Consider the following 25,769-nt stretch of genomic DNA (forward strand, 5'->3'; position numbering starts at 1 on the left):
AGTGAGGGCACATTAGCTTGGCAAGAGCTGTACTCTGATTACGATATATAATAATAAATAATGATTATACATAGGCTAATTATATCTGTAAATTTGTTTGTCATGGAAATATTTTGGGGATTCTGTATTTTTTTTTTGAGATTGTATCTGACTGTTTTAATGGAGAAGTGGAGGACTATGTCTATATTTTTTCTCACTTAACTTACTCTAATTCCCAGTGGTTTTTCTTCTACCTTCTGATGTAATGAGAGCTACACCTGAGACTCAGTGGGAACGACAAAGAAGCTGTAAGGAAGGAAACGACACTAAAAAGACAAAACGCTTTGTTATTTATTTAAGAAATCATTTCATTGTTTTCCACTTCCAATCTCAAGGTTAGATGGAGTTAGAGAAAAATTTATTTTGTTTCTTGTCTTTATTTTGGAAGATCTACTTTCCTTTTTTTTTTTTTTTTTTTTTTTTTTGAAGAAGAGACTAAGTGTTTTTCCAGATAGTATAGATATAGTGGAACAAAGCAACAGCATTGGGATAGAGAGTCAAAGCAGGCAGAGGCATATGGATGTGATCATGGTACTAAGGTGGTTTAGGAGTTACTTGGATCTGATGGATAGAATAACAGAAGTAAGCTTTTGTGGAGTGAAACCTATATTCCACTTAATATCACACTTGTTGCAAGGCTCCTATGACATTAGTCCTAATATTATTCTCTTTGATTAGATGAGGAATTCTGATCATAGAGAACTTAAGCAACTTGTTTAAATCTAGTAAAGAGTATAATTACTTTAATCCTGTAATTTTATCATTATATTACCTCTTAATATGAAACGAAATAAAATATGAAGTAGATTGGGTAAAGAGGCACAAACCTTTTTTTTTTTTTTCGAGACAGAGTCTCGCTCTGTCACCCAGGCTGGAGTGCAGTGGCGCGATCCTGGCCCACTGCAAGCTCCGCCTCCCGGGTTCACGCCATTCTCCTGCCTCAGCCTCACGAGTAGCTGGGACTACAGGAGCCCGCCACCACGCCCAGTGATTTTTTTGTATTTTTGGTAGAGACGGGGTTTCACCCTGTTAGCCAGGGTGGTCTCTATCTCCTGACCTCGTGATCCGCCCGCCTCAGCCTCCCAAAGTGCTGGGATTACAGGCGTGAGCCACCGCGCCAGGCCTTTTTTTTTTTTTTTAAACACATGCTACCCCTTGGTTACTGTAATATCTGGTTTAGATTCACTCATTGAATCAGATAGTTCCTTAATTATTTGGCTATATAATAATAAATGCCAATATCTCCATATTCTATTTGCTATGTCCCTAAGACATTGGGAATATAGCAGTGTTTAGCAGAAGAATTTGTGCATACCTAAAGCCCATATTCACATTCACGCATATAAGATCTATTTAATTATCTTATGTAAAGTTCTAAAGAGTTAGTACTTGGTACTATTTGTAGACATAGATAAAACTTTATCTGTAAGCATAGAAAACATTCACAGTGTCTGGGCACTGTGGCTCACGCCTGTAATCCCAGCACTTTGGGAGGCTGAGGCAGGTGGATCATGAGGTCAGGAGATTGAGACCAGCTTGGCCAACATAGTGAAACCCCGTCTCTACTAAAAATACAAAAATAAGCTGGGCATGGTGGGCCACGCCTGTAATCCCAGCTTCTCTGGAGGCTGAGGCACGAGAGTCACTGGAACCCAGAAGGCCGAGGCTGCAGTGAGACGAGATGAGATTGTGCCACTGCACTCCAGCCTGGGCTACAGAGCAAGACTTGGTCTCAAAAAAAAAAAAAAAGGAAAGAAAACATTCACAGTAGACACAAATTGAGGTAGTTGCCAGGCAGGCTCACAGTGATTGTTTTTCCTGTGGCCATATTTATGCCACCCACTGTCTTCCCACCCCCAAACCTTTCTGCTTAAGAGGAATCTGTTCATTTCTTTCTACTCTCTACTCTGGTAGGTATTCTTAAAGAGATTTGGACAACCAACTTGCTTCTCTGGCCACAGCAGACAGAATTAACTCATAGTAACTCAATTTCCTGATGATACTAATTCATCCATGGAGTGAGCATTTTGACTCAAGATTGCTAATCAAAAGATTTTGTCTGGATTTTTAAAACTGTAACTGGCAAAGAGAAGTCCTTTTTTCTCTGTTCTCTCAAAAACCAGGATGAGACAATAGGGGCTACTGCTGATCCTGGTTCCAGCAGGCATAATCAGCCTGAAAGAAAAAAATTGTCACACAGAGAAAAGCAGAGATGTGATGAGCTGAAGTCGATAGGAAGTCCTAATAACATTTGAGTCCCAGATTCTAACTCTACCTCTGCAGCCTTACGGAGGTTCAAACTAATACAGTTACTTACTTCATCCTCATTCCTTCCTTTAAATAACTAACCCTAGATAGATTTCTGTATAAGCTATGGGTTTAGTTGCAGATAATAGATACCAACCCTGGCTATTATAAGAAGGCAGTTTGAAAGTGTATTAACCTTACTGAATTTTCAGGCTGGCCAGAGAGCCCTGCTTAGAAACTGCTTATCCAATATCAGTACCCAAAGTCACACAACATAACTGGTCTGGTGACGACAACTGGGCCACCACTCTTGAGTACAAACATTATGAGTTTGTAGTTGATAGTATCTGAACTCAAACACCCCTGTCTCTGGAAATGAGATGTCACTGTCACCTTTCTTCCCAAAATAGATTCTTCACAGTGTATGCTGTTTTGGCACCATTAACTTTGAATTCGGTGTTTGGCAGAAGTGCTTCTGATGATGGAAGTTATGTATCTTTATCCTTACTATAAAGGAGGCTGGGAAAACAGATGGACTTTTATGGTTAGATTTAAGAAAATCCCTAAATAGCAGAAAAAAAAAGTTTAGAGATGTTTAATCACTGAAAAGAATGACAGATATCTACTATAACTTATCTTACTTACATCTAAATATGTCCTCAGTCATAAAGCTTATGGTTTGAAGTGTGCCTCTCAAAAAGATGTGTTGAAGTCTTAACCTCTGAAATCTGTGAATGTAACTTTATTTAGAAATAGGGTTGATATCGTTTGGCTGTATTCCCATCCAAATCTCATCTTGAATTGTAGCTCCCATAATTCCCACGTGTTTTGGGAGGGACCCAGTGAGAGACAATTGAATCATGTGGGCGGTTTCCTCTATACTATTCTCATGGTAGTGAATAAGTCTTCCAAGATCTGATGATTTCATAAGGGTTTTCCCCTTTGCTTGACTCTCATTCTCTCTTGTCTGCTGCCATGTAAGACGCACTTTTCACCTTCCACCATGATTGTAAATCCTCCCTAGCCATGTGGAACTGTGAGACCATTAAACCTCTGTCTCTTTATAAATTACCCAGGCTCAGGTATGTCTTCATCAGCAGTGTGAGAACAGACTAATAAAGGGTCTCTGCAAATATAATTGAGCTAAATGATGTCTTATTGGTTTAGGATGGGCCCTAAATTCAATATGATAAGGGTACTTACAAGAAGAGAAAAACTTGGACATAGAGACATGAACACAGGGGAAAAGCCTTTTTGAAGATGGAGGCAGAGACTGGAGTGATGCATCTCCAGGCTAAGGGACACCAAGGATTGCTGGTAACACCAGAAGCTATAAGAGGCAGGAAATGATCTTCCTTTAGAGAATTCAGAGACAGTGTGGCCCTGCTGACACCCTGATTTCAGATTTCTAGCCTCCCTAAGTGTGAGATAATAAAATTCTGTTGTTATAAGTCACCAAGTTTGTGGGTATGCTTTTTTGGCAGCCCTGGGAAACTCATGCACAGCTTCCTTCAGGAAGTGACATCTAAGCCAACCTCTGGAGAAGGAGTATATTGGAAGTGGATTCTGAGACAGTTTAGTGGGCAGAAAGTTTATTAGAGAGAACCATCAGGATCAACATTTGCGAAAGGAAGGAGAAGAAACAGTATTCAGCAGAGGGAGAAGTCAAATTGTGATGCCAGCCTCAGGGGACCCCATGGGGAGCTCTGTAGCTGCAATGGTCCATTCAAGTTGTTCAAAGATGCTCCACTCAGTAAGTCACTGGATGTGGGTCTCTCCAAAAAGGGCATGCTCTTGGGCAAGGTGGATGGATCCCTGAAGCTGAGGTAGTCCTTGAAGGGGCTTACAGTTGAAGCTGGGACATCACGTCTTTCCTGAGAGAGAATTTCGGTGCCATCTTTGTGTCACCATGAGTCAACAAATAAGGGAGTGTGAAGTAAGAACAGAGTGGCAACCAAGATGATGACATGTATGAAAGCACTGAGGTGAGATAGTGATTAAAATATTCTTGAAAATGAAAGGAAAGTAATGCAGATGGTAAAAAAAGGAGAGTAGTTCAAAGTAAGAACAGTGAGAGAGAGCAGAGGTCAGGTTATAGGAAGCCTAAGTATACTCTATCTTTATTCTAAGAACAATGGGAAGCCACAAAGGTGATTAGATAAGGCTGGAGGTGACATGATCAGATTTACATTCTAAAATATCAACAACGGCTACAGTGTGTACACTAATGGCATACTCCCACAGGAAAACAGAAGGGTTTCACTTTAGTAGTCTCCCCGAAAGAGACAAAAGTCCTTAGACTGGGGTAGTGTGTTGGTGGTGGAGATACGTGGAAAGACTTGAGAGTTTTTTAGGATGTACCTGAACTTATACAGAGAGGGAAGCAGACCTATTAAGGATGACTTCCAGTTCCTTGCTAAGATGAAAAAGCTTGGAGGAAACCAGTTGAGCACAGCCAAAGCACGAGTTTGGTTTTGGGCATAAAGGGTTGAGTGCTAGGTGGTATCAATGAAGGACAACTGGTTATGAGTCACATATTTGTGTGTGAGGCATCTGCACACTCAAATAAGGTACCCGGCCTGGAGATAAATGTGACAGATTTAAACTGATTCCAAGGGGTGACTGAAGGCAGTTAGAGAGGGAGGGAATGAAGAGGAAAAGGGTGTAGCCTGAAGTGTGAAACTCTAATGTTTAAAAATGAAGAAAGAGGCTGGGTGCAGTGGTTCACGCTTGTAATCCCAGCACTTTGTGAGGCTGAGGTGGGCAGATCACTTGAGGTCAGGAGTGCAGGAGTGCGAGACCAGCCTGGACAAGATGATGAAACCCTGTCTCTACTAAAAATACAAAAATTAGCGGGGTGTGGTGGCATGCACCTGTAATCCCAGCTACTCAGGAGGCTGAGGCAGGAGAATTGCTTGAACCCTGTAGGCAGGAGTTGCAGTGAGCTGAGATTGCACCGCTGCACTCCAGCCTGGGAGACAGAGTGGGCCTCCATCTCAAAAAAAAAAAAAAAAAAAAAAAAAAAAAAAAAAAAAAAAAAAAAAATACACACACAAAAGAAAAGAAAAAAAGGAAGAAAGAATTGTAAACAGGAAGGATTAGAGAGGTAGGAGAGCCACAAAGTCTGAAAGTGGACATCTTTGTAATTTTGTGAGAAATATTGTTTTATATTTTTGCAACTGCAGTGTCAACAGGGAAAATATTCATCCTTTCATTTTTTTCCTGATCTAAAAGATATAATTGTCTGAAATGAGAAACATGGATAACTATCTTAAGATGAGTGAATTCTCTCCTAATCAATATACTCATAAAATTAAAAAAAAAAATGACCTAACAATAGTAGACATAGACTGACAAAAGTGAAGAAGCATTTTTAAGTTTTCTACTATCGGAGGATTGACCTAATTAGCATCTGAGAAAGCCAAAGTGTTCCTTTGACTATTTGACAGGTCATTCTGTTATTGTAGTGTATATTTTAAAAGTTAATAAGCATGGGATAGATTTAATTCCACTACCCCTTCCAGACTTTTTGGTAAGATTTTAAACATGGACCTTGGTGGAAGGTGAAGGGCGAATCTGAGGAATTTAAGGAATAATATGTGTTATTTATACAGAAGAACATGCAGAGCAGTCTTGGGTTGTAGCATTAGAAGGGCTAATTAGGTGTCTTCATGCAGTCTAGGGATATGGGCCAGCTACATCTTTGTAGACTAAAAACATTATTATGCAAGAGAGATGTTTCTTGCCTGCCTACCATGGAAATGAAAATGTTCCTTCTTAGTTAATCAATACAAGCTAAAGTATAGAGGAGCTTTTTTTGTCTGTTTTGTTTCGTTTTCTGTGTTGTTCAGAATAGTATTACTAGTGAATATTATATCAGTATAACGGTGGATGAGGTCCAAGTATTGTAATTATGGACTAAGAATTAAGGTATCTTTGACAGTGCTTTAGGTAACAGCAGTGCTTAACAATCAAGCTAAATGCATCTACAGTGGGAGAGAAGTGCATAAATGTTCATAAATGCACATAGTCTCCTGCGTGATCATAGTAAAGAATAAAAGTCAACATACAATGATTTACCACAATGGGCCAGTATTTATCTTTAAATGAAGCAACATATCACTACAGACATCTATTTTTTTTAATAAATTCTTCTCATATAATTGGTTTTATTTTGTAAATAATAACCGACTCTGATATATACACTGCACTAGCTATGTGTGCCCTCTGTAAGCCAAGTTCCTAAGTTTCCTCATCTAAAATGCCTACCTCCTTGGGTTGTTATGAAGAGACTCACTCTGTTGCCCAGGCTGGAGTGCGGGGGTGCGATCCTGGCTCACTGCAACCTCTGCCTCCCGGGTTCAAGCAATTCTCCTGCATCAGCCTCCCGAGTAGCTGGGATTACAGGCGCATGCCACCATGCCCGGCTAATTTTTGTATTTTTAGTAGAGATGGGAGTTTCACCATGTTGGCTAGGCTGGTGTCAAATTCCTGACCTCAGGTAATCTGCCCACCTGGCCCTCTAGAAGTACTGGGATTACAGGTGTGAGCCACAGCGCCTGGCTTGTTATAAAGATAGAAAGACTATACACAGAAAGTGCTTAGCAAGTTGCCTGGTGCATGCTAAGCATGAATGCATATTGGAGCAGTATTATGATAACTTATGTGACTGGAAGACTTACTAATTGTCCAAGAGATAATATTAAAGGGCTTATAGAGATTTTTATCAAGGGATAGGGTAAAATCAGAACGGGTTTGTATAGTTAACTGACAGAAAACAATGTTCTGATTTTACTGAATCTTAATGATGTAACATACTGGTTACATGAACAAAATTATATGTAAAACATTATTGGGACATTATCTAAACATGAAAAAATTGAAAACAATTGAAACATTGATTTGTAAAAGAATTTTTTAAAATTATCATACATATATTCCACTGAAAATATAAAGCCACAGAAAAATGATTTACATATACCAATATGAGAAAATTCCCAAAACATGTTAGGAAAGAAAAAAAAAGCAATTTAGAGAACTCTGTATACAATGTGGTTAAAATTTTGTCAAAAACCTGTATGTATATATAAACATATGTTTGTGTACATGCACGTATGTGTGTAAATGACTAAAAACAGTGATTGAAAGACATACACTGCATTGTAAATAGTTGGTATCTCTGGGGAAGAAAATTGGATTAAAGTTGGCATAGGAGCATTAACGGGACTTTTATTTTACATCTATTATTAGTTTGACCTTTAGAAAAGCAGAAACCTATATATGCGTTTTTTTCAATGTAAACAAATACAACTTAAAAGATAGGGAAATAGATACAGTATATGTATAAGTTACAAATGAAACAAAAGAGCTAAGGAATACATTAAAAGTGTTCAACCATATTTATATTTACATAAATAGAACACGAAATTTTATTACATTCTATTTTATATCAACTTGGAAAAGACCAAAAGAAATAACACCCATTGTTGAGTGGTGCAAAAATGCAAATAATGCTGGTAATATATACACAAAAAAAGAACAGCAATTCTGTGTGTGTATGTGTTTGACAGAGAAAAAGAGGAGGAGAGAGAGAAGATATAAAAGAGTAGTAACAATAAACAAAAACCTTTATTAACTTTCTACTTTTAGTATATGAGCAGCATTTCCTACAAAAATGTTCATTATAGAGTTTTTGTTAAAAGTAAATAATCAGGAATATTGCTTGTTCGACAATAGCAGATTGAGTAAATTATGACACATTTAAGCAATTAAATGACATGCCACATTTAAAATGCTGTAGAAGAAAATGTTTATATACAAAGAGATGTAGACAGTTTCATATTTTTTTTGTATAGGATACAGGTTACAAAATTATATGTCCTGTATGAAACTGTTTATTTAAAATCTTTAAGAGTATGTGCAAATATATTATCATAAGCATAGTCAGGAAAATTATGAAACAAATGAGTAATTATGTAGAATGGGTCCTACCAGTTATCAAAACATATTATTAAAGTAATTTATAAATCTTTTAAAACATTGTCTGTGGATAATGTAATTACAAGTTTTTTTTCTATTTTGTGCTTGTCTGCAGTCATATTTTTCTACAGTTACTATTTATTATTCTGTAATTAAAAAAAAAAGTTGATACTGAAAATATCTCGTCAAGTAACAGAATGACTTTTCACAAGTTGTTTTTAATACCTCACAATATTCTCCCATATTTAGAAAAGCTAAAGGGTAAGTTTCAGTTCTTTCCATTTCTGTCTGCTTAAATGTCACTTTGATTTAGTTGGGAGTTACACTTCCTTTCAGCACATTCTTCCTCCATCTTTTTGTTTTGTTTTGACTCTTGGAGTAAATAAAAAGAGGAATGTAGCATAATATACAGCATTTGCCCATTTGCAGCAGAGTCTTCTACCCCAGGACAGCAGTTGCCAGACTTTAAAGTTCATGGAATCACCTGGAGAGCTTATGGAAACACAGGGTCTTGGGCTCCGCCCCTAGAGTTCCTGATTTAATGATTCAGTGTGGGGCCTTAAAATATTCATTTCTAAGAAGTTCCCAGATGCTGCTGATGACACTAGTCTGAGCCCACACCTTGAGAACCACTGTGCCTGGGCAAAAGCCTGTATTTTCTGAGTTGGAACAGCCAGCTTCATTGACAAGCTTTGCCTTCTTCAGGAGAATTATGAATAGATATAATGGAATCTAACCAAACCTGTAACATTCCCTCCATGTTCTTTCTCCTTCCTGCTTCTTAGGCAAAAGGTTAATTGGATAATGGGGAAATTGAATCTTTCTTTATAATAAGTCCTGTAAGATTTACTTATCTTTAGTTATTTCTGAGATCTGAATATTACCAGCTTCAAAATCTAAATTATATGAAGCTTTACATAGGGTCTGTCTATAAAATGTACTGATTTTGGGCTACCTGAATTTTATTTACCATTTGTTTTAATTCTCTAATACATCTGTGTTTCTTGTTTGCTAATTTCTTTTCTAAATTTTGATTTATAAAAAGGGTTTTGGAGTCATATTCATATGTAAGATTGGCCTATAATTTTCTTTTCTTGTACAGTCTAGTTTTTGCTATCAAGGTTATATTAACCAAAACAAAAAAGATGAGCAGGGGCACAATATTTCTATCTCTGTTCTCTAGAACAAGGTTAGGACTTATCTGTTTAGTGGAACTTGCCTGTAAAATCATCTTAGCCTAATGTGCTTTTGGAGGGCTTTTGTTTGTTTCACTTTATTGTGGTTTTTTGTTTCGTTTGAAATATTTTTAATGACTACACATTTTTTGTCTTTCTTCCAGTGAATTTTGTTGTAATGTACACTATAAAATCATAAAGGTAGATTTCAGTAAACTTTCACAGCAGTAACACAGCTATGTCACTACCACAGATCAAGAGGGAATAGCACCCCACAAGCACACCTTGTATCTCCTCCTTGTAAGTGCCTCCAGTATCCTAACGTCTACCAACTTCTTAAGTGAAAAGAAATAAAGGCTAATAAATAACAATGTAAAATGAGGCTGAATTTATTTGCATGCCTGGCAAGACATTGTTCAAGTACAAGTTCAGTTTCTCTTTATTTAGAAATTGAAAGAGCTTGATGTAGATCAAAAAAGGAGAAATATTATAAAATTAGGCAGCTTTTTGAGTTCAGGTCTCTGGCTGGTTTATAAGGTGGATGGTAGACTTCCTTGTAAGAGGCCACTATCAAGGTTCACTTCACTACTAACTGAAAGCCTGGTTTTAATCAAATCAAGACTGGGTTGTGTAAAATTCCAGAGAGCATAAGTTGTTCAGGATATATAATTGTGCGTGCATGCTCAAAGTTGAGCAAAAATTTTCTGTAAAACAGTATGGATTAGTTTGAACTCTATAATAGTGAAATCACGCAGCGTGTGCTGTTCTGTGTTTGGCTTCTTTTGCTCAATATTACATTTATGAGACTCATCTTTGTAACTGCATGAATGAGCATACATTCATTCTCATTATTTTATAGTATTCTGTCATGTGAATATATCATACTTTCTTCATTTATGTTATTGTTAATGAATATTTGGATTGTTTCAGTGTTTTTTTCTTACAAGTAGTCCGCTATGAACTTCCTTCTAGTATTTTTGTATACATACATTCAAATGCACACACAAATACTTGGGCATATGTCTAGAAGTAGAATTGTTGAGTCATAGGGAGGGCATATGGGAGCTTCAGTGCACACTGCCAGTTTTCCCTAGCAGTCAAACAAATTTACAATCCCACCAGCAGGAAATTAGCTCCAGTTGCTTCACATTTTTGTTGATACTTAGTGTTGCCAGTCGTTTAATCTTAGCCATCTCAGTGAATGCATAGTGGTATCGCATTGAGGTTTTAACTTGCATTTTCCTCATCACTAGTGAAATTGAATATATTTTTATATGTTTATTGACCATGTAGATATCTTCTTGTGAATTTCTTGTTCAAGTATTTTCCCTATTTTTCTATTATTTTTTTCTTTGTCAAAGAATTGTAAGAATATCTATCACCTACACATACACACACAAATACATATACATACACACATGTATAGCTTCAGTTTGTGGTCTTTATGGATATATTTATATAAATGTCTTCTATCGTGTGGCTTTCCTTTTCACTTTTGTTTTCTATGGCTTGTATTTTTATGTTCCTAATGATGCCTTCTGTTAAACATAAATTCATGAGAAATAAATATTTAGCAAATTTAAATTGTTCTGGATTAATTCACATTTTTTCTCTTTCTTCTTGTGTCTGTGTTGATAGTTACAATTTACCAGGATATGATCTCTTTAATTAAAAATTGTCATAAAGTTGCTCTTTCTACTACTTTATAATTCTTTAAAAAACGAAAACAGAAACAAAAATAACTCTACTCAGGCCAGGCGTGGTAGCTCATGCCTTTAATCCCAGCACTTTGGGAGGCCGAGGCAGGCAGATCACCTGAGGTCGGGAGTTCAAGACCAGCCTGACCAACACGGAGAAACTCCGTCTCTACTAAAAATACAAAATTAGCTGGGCGTGGTGGCACATGTCTGTAATCCCAGCTACTGTGGAGGCTGAAGCAGGAGAATCACTTGAACCCGGGAGGTGGAGGTTGTGGTGAGCCGAGATCCTGCCATTGTGCTCCAGCCTAGGCAACGAGAGTGAAACTCCATCTTAAAACAAACAAACAAACAAAACAACAAAACAAACTCTACTCAGTTTATAGCCATGAGCTCTTTTCTTGTTCCTAACTCTATTTCATTTGGCCCATTGTATCTTTTTCACTTGATAAATATTGTCACAGTTTTATCTATTTTCTTAAGTTCAGATCCTTAATATATTTCCATCATTGTAGCATCTTGATTAATAAAGAGAGACTTCATTCTACATCACTAATTCATTTAAAACTCTTCTAAGTTTTATCCAGAATATGGAAGACTTGGAATTCTTTACTTGGACAGTGTATTTTATGAGTCTAAAAACATTAGTCAAAAATTCTATAGGAAACAGGATATAGAATATTTAAATACCAAGTATTATGCCCTGGTTTTCATTTTCGGTCATATGGTGAATTTACAGACATTTTCTGAAATTCATCCATTCTAGTATGTTTTTAATCAAGCTTTCCATCTCATTTTATGTGTGGGGCTGAGAAATATGCTAATGCAGACAAGAAATTATGTTGTATGAAATAACTTACGTCTTATGACTTATGAAATAGCTGAGTAAACATGTTGGAGGAATTTAGGTCATGGTTCCCACAATAATTTTACTTTATTCTAAGAAAAAGTGGTTATGAAAGTATCAAAAGTTAAGTTCTTTTTTGCTTCAGACATAAAGCCACACAGGGTCCCTGGCTTCTAGTGGAGGCGTGTTTTTCACTTAGACGTGAAATGGAGGTTGCTTTTTCCCACTCAGACCCAAAGCAGAATAGAAATCCCTTCCCACCACAGCAGGTCAGCTCCAAGTAGAGATTGAGAAAGAGAGAAAGACAGCATTATACAGAAATAAAACAAGCCTATTTCTGGAAAATATGTTATTGGTGACAGGCATTTTCCAGAACATATTTTTTAAAAAAGAGAAAGAGAAACTCTTCAGGTCTTTTAAGAACAGAGATCCTTGGAAGACAACCCCCTCTTTCTCCACCCTTCCCTGCAAAAAAGTCATTCATTAAGGACACACATGCAAACTTTTAGCAATAAGAAGAGGAAACTAATTTTTGTAATTAGTATAAAACTAATTTTTTAATTATTATAAAAACTCAGCTATGAGTAATTACCTGCTCCTAGTCAGAGAGTGTTGGAGTGTTAAAACTCTTGAATACAGAAAAAGATCAGCAATTTAAGTAGAACCAGATAAGAGGGTAAAGGGAAGACAATACAGAAGGAGCAGATAAGGAACATGGCTAAGGCAGGTGAGGTTGCCAGCATACATGCTCCTGCACCCACAGCAGGCGCTGCTGTTTGAATAGGGCATTTCTTTCCTGCTAATCTCAAGCATGACTCAACAATCCTCCTCGGCTATATACTCGAAATTGCCATTTTTAATCTACCTACAAGTGTTGGCCCATGAGAAGCAACTACTTTACGTTCATGGGGTTAAAGGCTTTTGTGAGTTTATTAGTTACAGAATTAAAAATGACAGTTAATAGTAAATTTATATTGCATGTGTAGTTTGTGTGCCTCTTCGAAGCAAACTCTATTATTCTTATTCCATTGAACACACTCAGTAACTGTCAATTAATCTCTGTTCTTATAAAGTCTTGCATTATATAGCCTCTTCAGGGACTGTTATAGATGGAGGGAGCCCCGTTGACAACTGGGTAAAGATTTTGGTTTCTACACTCTGTACAGTATACTGCCTTAATAAGCTTTATTTCTGATGTATGACATTATGCGTGAACTCTCTAGCATTTGTTTGCTTTCTTTGTTTCAGAATGACTTATTTCCAGTCCTCCTATGCTGTGACTATGTTTTAATTCTTCTCCTAAATTCTCCTTTCTGGATTGATTTTAGCATGCGTGTATCTAACGCACAACCATCAGCCTCAGTATCTCATGAAGATTACTCTATGACAGGTATGGGGAGCTTACAATGTGGGCCTCAGGCAGCATGTGATTTGAGTTGGTCATGGGTATTCACCTGGAGCAGAATTGAGCTCTGGAAAAGTGATTGTGACCAGTAGAAGAGGATGCCTGTAGCCTGATCACTTAAGGCATTGATTCTCAACCACGGAGATCCCTTACAAAACAAATTCTGCTCCAACCCACATCCTGATTTTATGGGTCTTGAATAAGTCAGAGACCAAGGCATGTATTAAAATCTTCCTAGGCATTTAATATGCATCCAAGGTAGGAAAAAAACACATTGTTTTATAGGGTAAAGTTTTGTTTAAGGGAAAGAGGCACAACAGGTAGTTGAGTGCATTTATCAGGTGTTGTTTTTAAGAGTAGGCTTAGTGGTGGCCCAGAGGACCAGACTAGTCAGCTTTGTCACACAGGCAACAAATGCTCCAGGGTCACTTTGCTTCAAAAGCCCTTTATCAGATTAGCTCTGTTTCTCTGCAATGGACAGATAGCTCCCCAGGGCCACTCCAACTTCTTATCATGGCAGAGTCATATTTTCTAGTAAAGGCCATCCTTAAGCTATCTTTTGGTATGGTATTTCCAAGTGCATTACTCTTTTCCCTATCCCTCCCACCAGCTTTTTCATCTTTGGAAACAGAGCCACCTTAATTGTGAGGTATGTGATATTGCTCTATTCCTTTAGATCTCTTATATAAACTTAGATGAAACCACAGGACAAAACATCATTTTTTATCGTAGGTGTATTCATAGAAAAGAGGGAAGGAATATGTTTAAGCATTTGGATCTACTTTCCCAACACAAATAACAATTTGGATATAGCAGAAAGAACTGTGAAAAAAAATTAATAAGCGTGAACATGGTTGTTGAATTGTCAGTTGTTCAATGAAATATTTGTGTTCATATTGAAAACTACCCACACATTTATCGATTCAGATTACTTATTAAAATTGTATTAAATACTTTCAGTTTTTAACCTTTCGGTTGAGGTATATAAGAAGAATTCAATTTACTCCTGCCTTGGAAAATGATAAAACAAACCTCACCACATGTAATATTTTGTTAAGATTTAAAAATTTAGGTGAACAATTCAAAATAAATTTAGACAATGTATTCATGCTGCAATCTGCTTTCGCCTCACAGGAAATGTCTGCTACAGAGACAAACTGAAGTTGTGTATATCGTGCTGATTCAGAAAAGAATGAAGGCATTTGTCAAGAGATAATGTCAGACTAATCAGACATGTTCCAATTGATTAATGCATTTGGAGGATTTCCAAATATTTGCTTATCTAAGGAAGGTGAGATGAGGCTAATCCATAATTTGTCAATTCCACTGAAAAACTATCAAAAGCACATTTATACATAACTAGGTATGCTTCTTTGCATTAGAAAATAGATCAAAATTAGATCTTATGACAAAGGTCCCCTTGTGATAATGTAAGAATTTAACTTTGATTTGTTGCTGTTGTAACTGGATAGCTAATTTTAATTTTCAAAGGCCTGAACTTGTGAGAAAATGATTTAGAATTGATATCTGACCTCCAGCTGTTGAATGAATTATAATTTTGATTATTGAAAATATATTTGTGGAGTCTACTAACAGTAGAAGAAATAAAGAGACTCCTAATAAGTATATGGGTTTTAAGTTCAATTTTAGAAGTGCTTTTACGCTCTATTACTAAGAGTTAAATTCCATGGTAACTCAGCAAGCAGTATGTTAGTTTAACCATGAAGCACTTATAATAGGCATTGCACATAATTGTCTATTCACCTTTGAAAGGGTGCAGCCTTTTCAAAAACACAGAGGAATTGGGATATATGTGGAAAAATATAAATTATTAAGGGATTGATTTTAATTGTTTCTTATAAGTAACATCTTAGGCAGGGATATGGGCCTTTGGGGAAACAAATGGTTTTAATGTGACATTTGTGTTTGTTACAGATAACTAAATTTCATGACAGGAGAATTATGCCTATAAAATGTGTATTTCCAAAACATGATCAGTTGAGACTGTTGTTTTATTACATTTGTCCTTATGTCTTTTTGGCTGAGGTTATTAATGTTACTACTATTCTCTCAGACACATGAGTTTGAAATGCAGTCACCTTTGACTCATCTTTATTTTCTCCTGTTTTTTCTCTCTCCCTTACTGCAAACCATCTACCCAGTATCTATCTATCTAATTCATGGTTCTTTGTATAACATTTATCTTCTCAGAAACCATTAATGCTTCCCCATTGCATACTGAGTTTTAAGTTAAATCTTTTTTTTTGCTATTAATGACAGCAATATTACTAATAAAATTCACATTTTCAAAAATTGTATTATAAAACCAATTGTTTCAATATGTATGTGTTAAGAGAGGGTAAGGAAAGGAGTAAATAATACCAGACCACAATAACCAAATTATATTTTATCAAAAATTTCTTTGATGAAATTATTATTCAAACGAGGTATGGCAGTATTATATGAACGCGACAAATAATAAACAAAACCAATAAAAATAAACCAAAACATCCCTGGGAAGATACTGAAGAGCATGTAAGATCAGACAAGAATCAATAAACTTTGTACTGTCAAAATGAATTCTAGTGTTGTTTACAACTTCCAGCAGGAAATAGAAGAAAGAACACCAGCTGAGCATCCATTTATTGCAAACCAAGCATGTGTGGGTTCCTACTCTGTTTACTCAATAGCATTTTTCCACTGAGCAAGGTACTTCTTCCCAATCACAATAACATTATTTTCAACAGCTGCTGGAGTAGTGACAATCTTTCCCCTTAATTATTCAATCATATTCTCTCTAATTCATATCACATAAACTCACACAATAGGAGACATGCCTAAACAAATTCTTTAGGAGGCAGGCTAGGTCCCCATGACATAGCCTTCATCTACTTAACCAGTTCACACTCTCCTATTTCCTCAATATATAGTATGGCATTGTGATTAGGAATATTGGCTTGACAGTCGCTCCACCTCAGTTCATAATCTTAACTCTCATACTTGTTAACTGTGTTCTTGAAGGTAAGTTATATGAACACTTTGTACCTTAATGTCTTCATTAATAAAATGGTGATAATTTAATACTGCTACTCTCATAACTTTATTGGAATATTGGACCACCGTCATTAGATCTACCTGTGTATACTATTGGCTGTGCCTGGCACCTAATTCTCAAACATCAAAGAGAGCTGTTGTTGCCCTCCTGCATCTCGATGGCTATTTCTTAAACATAGCTTCTTTACCTCTGTTATTCCCTCTGATAAACATGCCATTTCATTCTTCTTAGTCTGCTAAAATCTCAACTACTCCTGTAGATCTATTTCCAATACGTATCTTTATAATCCCTTTGATCTGTTCAAATGAATGAAATTTCACTTCCCTTTCTATTTCATGATGGGCCTCTTTCCTCTCAGACTTGAGTTCAAGAGCATTCAAGTGAATATATATGTGTATATGTACACATAGGTGTATATATATATGTCGGTGTGTATATATATATATAATATATATATATATATATAATATATATTTCCCCCTTTTCCAACCTTCCAACCTATAATAACCAGTTATTAATCTATTGGTTTAAAATGCAGCAAAATTCCACATTCTATTTTTGGATTTTCCAGGTATATGATGGGAAACAAATCTGAGAAAAGAAGGATGGTAGATGCTTTCCCATTTTGACCTGTGATCATTTTGGTAAGAACACTTTACTCAATTAAGAGGTAATCAAGTGATTCCAGGCCTGCTGCTAAATAATTATGAGATGATATTTGGAAATATGTATTTCTCCTTTACCTCCTGAAGCCAGAGGTATGTGCCCGAGGTTCTCAACAAATGGCTGATTATCTCTCAGAATATTCAGTTGTCTGGTAGCTGGCACTAATAGCTCGGAATAAGCCATGTTTAACTTCAGGATCCATCTGGACTCTTGGCCACCAGTGGTAGGTAATACTAGTTGCAGAATTCAGTTTCTCTGAGCCTGTGAAAACCGCCTGACTTTATTTCAAATTCATTTTACATCCTATGGGATGGATTTGAGATCAGAGCAAAATATTCAACCTTATTTTTGTTACTCTTGCCCCAAATATGATCCAGATTAACCTTTCTTAACACAAATTTGCATTTTTTACAAATATCATTTTTAATGAAATTAAAATCTATGATTATTAACGTTAATATTGTGCAAGTAGCATTTGTAATATAAAGGTTTCAAAAAAGGAAGATAATTTTATTTACTGGAGATTTATTTTGCCATTTTCAACTTGGAAGCCCAGGACTCAAACAAAAGTATTGTTTGAAAACTGTTGGGGTTGATTATTACTTATGCTGGAAGTTTCAAAAAAAAAGGTTTTAGAAAAAAAGAAAGCTGTTTTGTTCTAATAATTTGAAATTTTAATAGTTAAATTATTGCTAAATTTGCATAAGATTTGCTCTGTAAGAAAATACTTTTTATAATTGCTAACGTAGTTATTTTACTTATTTGTGCATACTAGGTTAATATATACAGTCATATTAATATATGTTTGTATGTATACATATATACTTAAATATAAATTTTATTTTTTAAATGCATGATTTAAGATTGTCATAAATTGTTATAAATTGTTTTGCGGAGTTTATGCATTTTGTAAATTTGATGGTGGCAGATGGTGTACATGTGAGTTAATTGAATAGATCTTTCATAGTCTGGCACTTTTTATGCTTTTAGAATTTGGAGAAGTTAGTCTTTACCGATGAATAGAGATCTATTTGTACTTTAGAAACTATTGAGCAAACATAAAATTTTAAGAACAACTTATTTTTATCCTATGGATTTTCCTATTATATTTAAATTTGCTCTTTTAGTTTGTTTTTAGAGCTCCCCTCAAGAAACTTACTCTTTGTTTTTAATGCTCAATCCTTTTTTATTCTTTGTAGAAACTAGTGGTCTCCTATTAAGTAAATAGATGTGGGTCTCATTAGAGGGATCCATTCTAAAACAGAAGAGTACAACACTCAGGGAGGGCTGCAATGAGACAGAGAATCCTGAGATTGTTCCTGATGTGCAGATCTTCACCTAGGGCTGCAGAAGACTGTACAGCTATAGACAAAATAATGATAAGGTATAGATGTCATGGAAAGCCAGAACATAGGAGTGAATCCATCCTACAGTCTGAAGGCAGAAACAAGGCCATAAATGGGGTTGGGGGAGAAACCCTGTGGTAAGAATCTGTAGAGATGAGGAAAAAATTGTAGGATTTAAGGTAGGTTAGGAACTGGCAGTTCAGAGCAATGCCAGGGTATTAGAAACTCACTCTAGTGTCATCTAAGTTTCCCAATATAGGATTGAGTGGACCTCATCATATTAGCCACATTCGAGGAATATATGCATGTTATAGAAGTCGATGGTTACATTAAAATATTAAGTTTGAACACAAGTTCTAATTTATTTTTATCATTATTTCTTAATAGCAATTAATTCTTTGGGGCTTCAATTACTGACTGTATTCCAAACGGTTACCAACAGTTCACTTCTTTAATTGCAGAACTTATACCATTTCTAAATAACCAATGTAAATTTTTACCTCGGATATTATTTTGTTACCCACAAACAACAAATGTGAATTTAGATTTATCATCTTCCTCTGGGACTGAATTTCCCCTGTAATATTGTTTTTTGTTGATTTGTTTGTTTATTAGTGGCATGCCCAGCCCCTATGTACCTACGTTTGATTTATCTTTTATTTCCTTCTTTTACACTTAAACATTAGGTAGATTGGAAAGTTGATATCAGTAACACAAAGTTTAGTTGATTGGGTAGTTTACATTTCTACTTGATTTTGTACATTTCTGATTTATATGAACAAAAAGCAACTCAGACTAAGCCTCCCTCATTGCCCTAAGAGGTCTATTATATTTCTAGAGATTTTACCTAGGGGATCTATACATGTACTAACAGTAGAAATTAGAGGTGCAACACTACTGGCCAGAATATAGCAACATCCTGAGTATATTAATAAAGTGTAAAGTGCCCAGCATATTAGGCACAAATAAAAATAGGGAATGTCATTTTATTAAATTATCAGAAGTTATGGGTCACATTCAAACAGAAATATTCTAAGAAATTCAATTCTAAGAAATTCAACTTACTTTTAATGTCAATGTTTCTGAAATTGGTAAACATCATTGATGTCAAAAAAATCTTCTATGCATGAAATAAATTATACTTGTCATTTGTGAGCTTATGGTAACATGGTCAAGAATTAAAGGTATATTCATCTGACTTCTGTTTCATCAGGCTGCTATTTGAGAAGGGTTATTTGCCTTAGTACCATCAGCAGTGGTTGAATTTTATATTTGAATCTGCATTTGTCATTTAAAATGTCCACAGAAAGATAACCCGCTTAAGGAGCATTAGAACTAGAAGTTACTATGAACCTAGACGATGGCCTGTTTTTTGCCATCTAGCATAATGAAGGTCGTAGTATTGCCAAAGTTTTTGGAATTCACTGTAGATTTTTCAAAACTAGATAAAAACTCTGACCAGTTTTTGAATCCTGGTGGACTATCACTTCAGCCATAAACACAAACAGGTTAACTAGAGTTTAACGAAATAGTAAATGGAGAAAAAAACTCTAGAATTACCTGATTTGTTTCTAAATTATACTGTTGCTCCTAAAAATGTTAAGAAATTAGGATCGTGAGCACTGTTGGTCACTATGATGATATGCTTACCCACTGATGGTTAAAATTTATCAGAAGAATTTTTAGACTTGGACTGTGTTATGGCTTAGATACTGATACTGATGAATAAAGTGACATGCAATTTTATGGATAAATGAATGTTACTGTTAAGTAGTTTTAAAATATGTACATTTTAATATAATGTCTTTCCTCAAGATGCTATTCTCAATTTGATGATATGCCTTGAAAATCAATACTGTTTTAGGATGAAGGAAATGTGGTAAATTAATGGTGTCATTAGAAGAATGGAGGTTGCCATAGAACCTCATTGGCTTTACTCTTAGGATATAACTTTTAAATTTATTCTTATTTGTATTTTCTTATCTTCCATACTGAACAGGAAGCTTATTGAATGAACAAACCATGACTACAATTAGCATATACCTAAATTGATTTGCAATGAAAAGGTGCTTCATAAATTCTTATTTGCCTGAAGAAATTAGGAGGCAAAGGAGCATCAAAACAAAAAGGAAAATAAGAATTAAAGTGAGATGCTATATCAGAGGCCAAGGAAAGATGCTGGTCTGCCTAATCTGACTTTCTGACACTGAGAGGCAAACCTCCAAAATTTCCACCTATCTATATACATTCATTCACTCACTCATCCAGTCTCTATACATTAGGAAGTAATTGCTTTGTGTTAACCCTTGGTTTTGAAAGAGAATGCAAAATTAAATGAAGAATAATCTCTGTTTAAAAGGGAGGGTTTGTTTGACAGGCATATGTATAAACACTGGAAATTATGAGAGTAAAGAGGGTTTCCAATTTTCCACATACAGAAAGAGTACTAAAAAATGGTGGTGTGTTCAGAGTAATGGCAAACTTAATTTAATTTCATGCCTTCAAGCAATATTACTTTATTTATAGAGAATTTTAACACAAAGCAATCATTTATATATCACGGATACCCAGAAAGAATAAATATTGTGGTTCTAATTCCTACACTTTGATTTATTAGTCTTTAGTTTATTTGAATGTCATGTCACAGAGTACAGCTAATAAAAGCATGAACATTTGTCTTTGAGCAAGTTTGATCTGAGGTGAATAACATTAAACAATAGCCTATTGACAAGCAATTAAACACCACTTCTTTTCTTAGGAGTGTTTTGAATTATGTTTGTTCTAACTAGTGGCAGCATCTTTTGTGTTTAGAATTCCAATATAATCTTAGATGAGAAGAATCTTTTAATTAGATTTGCAATAGAATCGGCCAAGACCCACTGCTCACCATCTTGACTCTTCGTCTTCATTGATTTGGACCAAAACAAAACAAAGATAAATAGCAAAATTAATTATCAATGTTTATTTCAACTGCCTATTGTCATTTCCTCAGGGTATACAACACAGTTTTCCCCAGACAGAATCCTGTGTTTCTTACTTTTAGCTTTAGAGCTGTATATTCAACAATTCTGCGTCATGGAAGAACCTAGCTGAGGCAAAAAAAAAAAAAAAAAAAAAAAAAAAAAGGTAATTTTCTTCTTCCATTTACACATAAAATGTTTATTTGAAGAGTAAGAAATAAGCAAAGAGATAGCAGAAGGAAATTGTGTTTCTTTCAGCAACTAAAAAGAAAGGCAAAACCCAAAATAAATAATATGTAATTATTTTTTATCTGACTATTTTGGCATTTGTTTCTGCATTTCTAAATAATGGAACTATAATACATTTTTACTATTGGTCAATTTTAGGTATCATTTACTTACTTCCTATAATAAAAGTTAAAATTTTAGCTATGAAAGGACCCCTTTAATGCTAAAAATATCACAGGAAATATTTGCATTACCTAAGTCAATGTGTAAGTCAGCCAGGAAGAACATTTACAAGACAAAGTTGATCATGATACTCTCTTGTAAGTGAAGATGCTATTATTTTATAACCTAGATGTGATGATCTGAAAGTTGTTAAATAAAGGCTCCATATGAGCTCTTGTACTCTGTGAAATGTCCTCTAAGTTAGCTTTAGCTAAACTAACATACTGCCAGGGAACAGTGTTAATGTGTTTAATTACCAAGCTCTTTCCAAGAAAGCCTTGTCACTTGTTCACTGGTCTTATTGCCACTTTCTGTCTTCACTCTACTTCTACCTTTCCATAAACACATCAGTACAGATATTCGCATGTTTTGCACTTCTCCACAGTTTGTACTAGTTTCTAGAAGAAATTTTTTACTGTCAATTAAGGCAATGCTTTATTCACATGTGGCTGCCACTAGAGAAATGTCTTAAATTAACAAAGAAATAAATGCATTAAAAAAGTTTCTTTGTTGCCTGTGCCTTTCATGAAACCCCAATTTGCATGCTCACTAACTTTAAAAATCATATAAAATTTTAAGAGCAAAATAATTTTATTACAGTGTGATGCAGGGTTAACCATTTTGAAATGATACTTACACTGCCTAAATTATACCTGGTCATCCAAGTAGAAACTAATAATGACTGGGTAATAAACAGATGGAAACCAGGTTGCTAAGGAAAAGGAACAGGAAATGAACTCCCTAATTAGATAACCAAGGTTTTTTCTACATAATACCAAAATAACTAATTTAGTATTTTGAATCAGTTAGACTGGGTTTTATCATGTAAGCAAAACAGAGAACTGATTCCCTGATGCTTTCATTCTATCTTCAGTTGTTTGTGGCGTTATAGAGACAACACTAACATATGTTTTGAGCTACTTTACCTTTGTATCTCAGGCCACATTTCCTAGGGAGACTGTGTAAGGGAAAATGATTTTCTCTTTAGTTATGAGACAAAGTCTATACCTACAAATTAGTTTGATCACTTTGGTTGAGTTTACTAGTAAAGAGCCATCCTAAATAGTTTACATGATATGTGTCTACAGGTGTGTATGTGATTTGCCAAAATTGAAATATTTTGTACATGGCAAATACATTCTTTAAATGTGTAAGCAAGTAGGTTTATATATTTTAGTCAACAATTGATGACAGGATAGAAAAATAACCAGAAATGTGGATCCAGCTCTTATCATAGAAAATTTGTACTCCTTTAGATTCCATGACATCCTTACCTCCTGGTTTATCTTTGACCTTTCTTTTGGAATTTCTAAGGGTAGGCATTGAAGTCTTTCATTAGTCCTTGAAAACTCAGTCATTACTCCTTTAAGTATTGTCTCCCCTTTATTATCTCTCTCTCTCTCTCTCTCCTTCTGGGACTCCAATTAGTTACATACTAGGCCTCCCGACGTATTCTCCCAGTCTCTTAGCCTCTTTCTCATATTTTCTATCTCTTTATCCCTCTATGCTACATTCTGATTAATTTCCTCAGATGTATCTTCTAGGTAATTAGTTTTTTCTTCATCCATATTGGTTGAATCTACCATTAAATCTATTTATTCAGGATTATTTATGATTTTTAGTTTTTATTTTTATCTAATTAATAAGTGTGAATTAAAAATCAAATGATTCTACAAACTATGCAATTCTTAGAACCTCTCTCCTTTTATTTCTTCATCCTGAGAAGTAATTTTTTTGTTCTTTTATCTGATTATTTTGGCATTTGTCTCAGCATTTCTAAATAATAGGACTATAATACATTTTTATTATTGGTCAGTTTTAGGTATCATTTACTGACTTCCTATAATAACAGTTAACATTTAGGTATTAAAGTATCCTTTTAATGTGGAAACTCATAAACTTCAGTTGTGGGCACTATTCTGAAATTATTTAAATGATTACTTCCTCTCAATTTTCTCTGTTCTCTCTTTTTAGAACTTCTATCTGGAAGTTATATCTCCAGCATTCATTTTCTAATACTTTTTACACTTACTATTTTTTGCTTTACTTTCTGGAACATTTTCTTGACTCTATCTTTTAGCACTTCTCCAAAGTTTTTCATTACTGCTGTTATATTTTTAATTACTGAGATTTTTTTATTCCCTTAAGTATTCCTTTTTATAGCACTGTGTTCTTACTTTATGGTTTGCCGTCTTTCCTTTTTTCTTTAAGGATGCTAATTGTTGTATTAAAGAGTTTTATTTCCATGTATCCTCTCTACAGCCTGCAAAGCGCTTGTTCTTATACATTTTCTTTCATCTCTATATCTCTCGTTAGAGGTTTCCCCTAGATGTGTGCTCATTTGTGGTTGTCTGCACATGATTAAGAGTAGTGGAATCCTCTGAGGCCTGTTGACTATAAGCCTCATTGTAGGATGATGTGGCTGGAGCTTTCATTTGGCAAACTTCTGATAACAGAATCTTAGGTCTTTCATTTGAGGTTGTCATATTTCCACGTTTGTCTGGAGACTAAAGACCTAATTGACAGCATTCTTAGAGCCAGTTAGGATAAGAGAGGTGGAGTTTTTGGTGGGGGAGTTAGAAGGGGCTTCTTCACTTTGTTGCTTGTTTCCTTTGCTGTGCAGAAGCTTTTTAACTCAATGCAATCCCATTTATCCATTTTTTTTCTTTGGCTGCCTATGCTTGTGGGTATTACTCAAGAAATTTTTGCCCAATGTCTTGAATATTTCCCCATTGTTTTCTTGTAATAATTTCATAGTTTGAGGTCTTAGATTTAAGTCTTTAATCCATTTTTGATTTGACTTTTGTATATGGTAAGAAATAGGGGTCTAGCTTCATTCTTTTAAATGTGGATGTCCTGTTTTCCCAGCATCATTTATTGAAAAGACTGTTCTTTCTCCAATATATGTTCCTGGCAACTTTGTCAGAAATGAGTTCACTGTAGATGTATGGATTTGTTTCTGGGTTCTCTGTTCTATTTCATTGGTCTATGTGTGTATTTTATGCCAGTAACAAGCTGTTTTAGTTATAATAGATAGCTCTGTATTATAATTTGAAGCCAGGTAATATGATTCCTCCAGTTTTGTTCTTTTTCCAGCTTTGGTTATTCTGAGTCTTTTGTGGCTCCATATAAAATTTACGATTGTTTATGTCTGTGAAGAACGCCATTGGTATTTTGACAGGGATTGAATTGAATATATAGATTGCCTTTAGTAGTATGGACATTTTAACAATATTGAATCTTCCAATTCATGAACATGGAATATCTTTCCAGTTTTTGTGTGTCCTCTTCAGTTTGCTGAATTAATGTTTTATGGTTTTTATTATAGATATATTTCGCTTCTTGGGTTAGGTTTATTCCTAGGTTTTTTTTTTTTTTCATCTGTAGCTATTGCAAATGAGATTAAATGGCACATATACACTATGGAATACTATGCAGCCATAAAAAAGAATGAATTCATATCCTTTTCAGGGACATGGATGAAGCTGGAAACCGTCATTCTCAGCAAACTAACACAGGAACAGAAAACCAAACATCGCATGTTCTCACTTATAAGTGAGAGTTGAACAAGGAGAACACATGGACACAGGGAAGGTAACATCACACACCAGGGCCTGTTGGGGGGTGGGGGCAAGGTGGGGGAAACCATTAGGACAAATACCTAATGCATGTGGGGCTTTAAACCTAGATGACAGGTTGACAGGTGAAGCAAACCACCATGGCACACATATAACTATGTAACAAACCTGCACATTCTGCGCATGTATCCCAGAACTTAAAGTAAAAAAAAAAAAAAAGATCTAAAAATTATCTAGCATTGTAGGTTGCTTTCAAGTAGGAGGATCACTTATGATATCTAACCAGTTAATTATTTTCTTACCTTTGCTGTTTTCTCTTAAAGAT

At 35.2% G+C, this 25,769-nt stretch overlaps 1 long non-coding RNA gene across 1 annotated transcript; it reads left to right on the forward strand.

Annotated features, from left to right (window-relative positions):
- Positions 1 to 14,528: 14,528 nt before the first annotated feature.
- Positions 14,529 to 25,461, forward strand: LOC129058672 (uncharacterized). The gene is made up of 3 exons (XR_008523951.2): positions 14,529 to 14,680; positions 17,016 to 17,088; positions 25,338 to 25,461. It is a non-coding gene; the product is annotated as an uncharacterized LOC129058672 (long non-coding RNA).
- Positions 25,462 to 25,769: the final 308 nt, after the last annotated feature.

This window comes from Pongo abelii, chromosome 2 (assembly GCF_028885655.2).
Source record: "Pongo abelii isolate AG06213 chromosome 2, NHGRI_mPonAbe1-v2.0_pri, whole genome shotgun sequence".
Taxonomy (NCBI): domain Eukaryota; kingdom Metazoa; phylum Chordata; class Mammalia; order Primates; family Hominidae; genus Pongo; species Pongo abelii.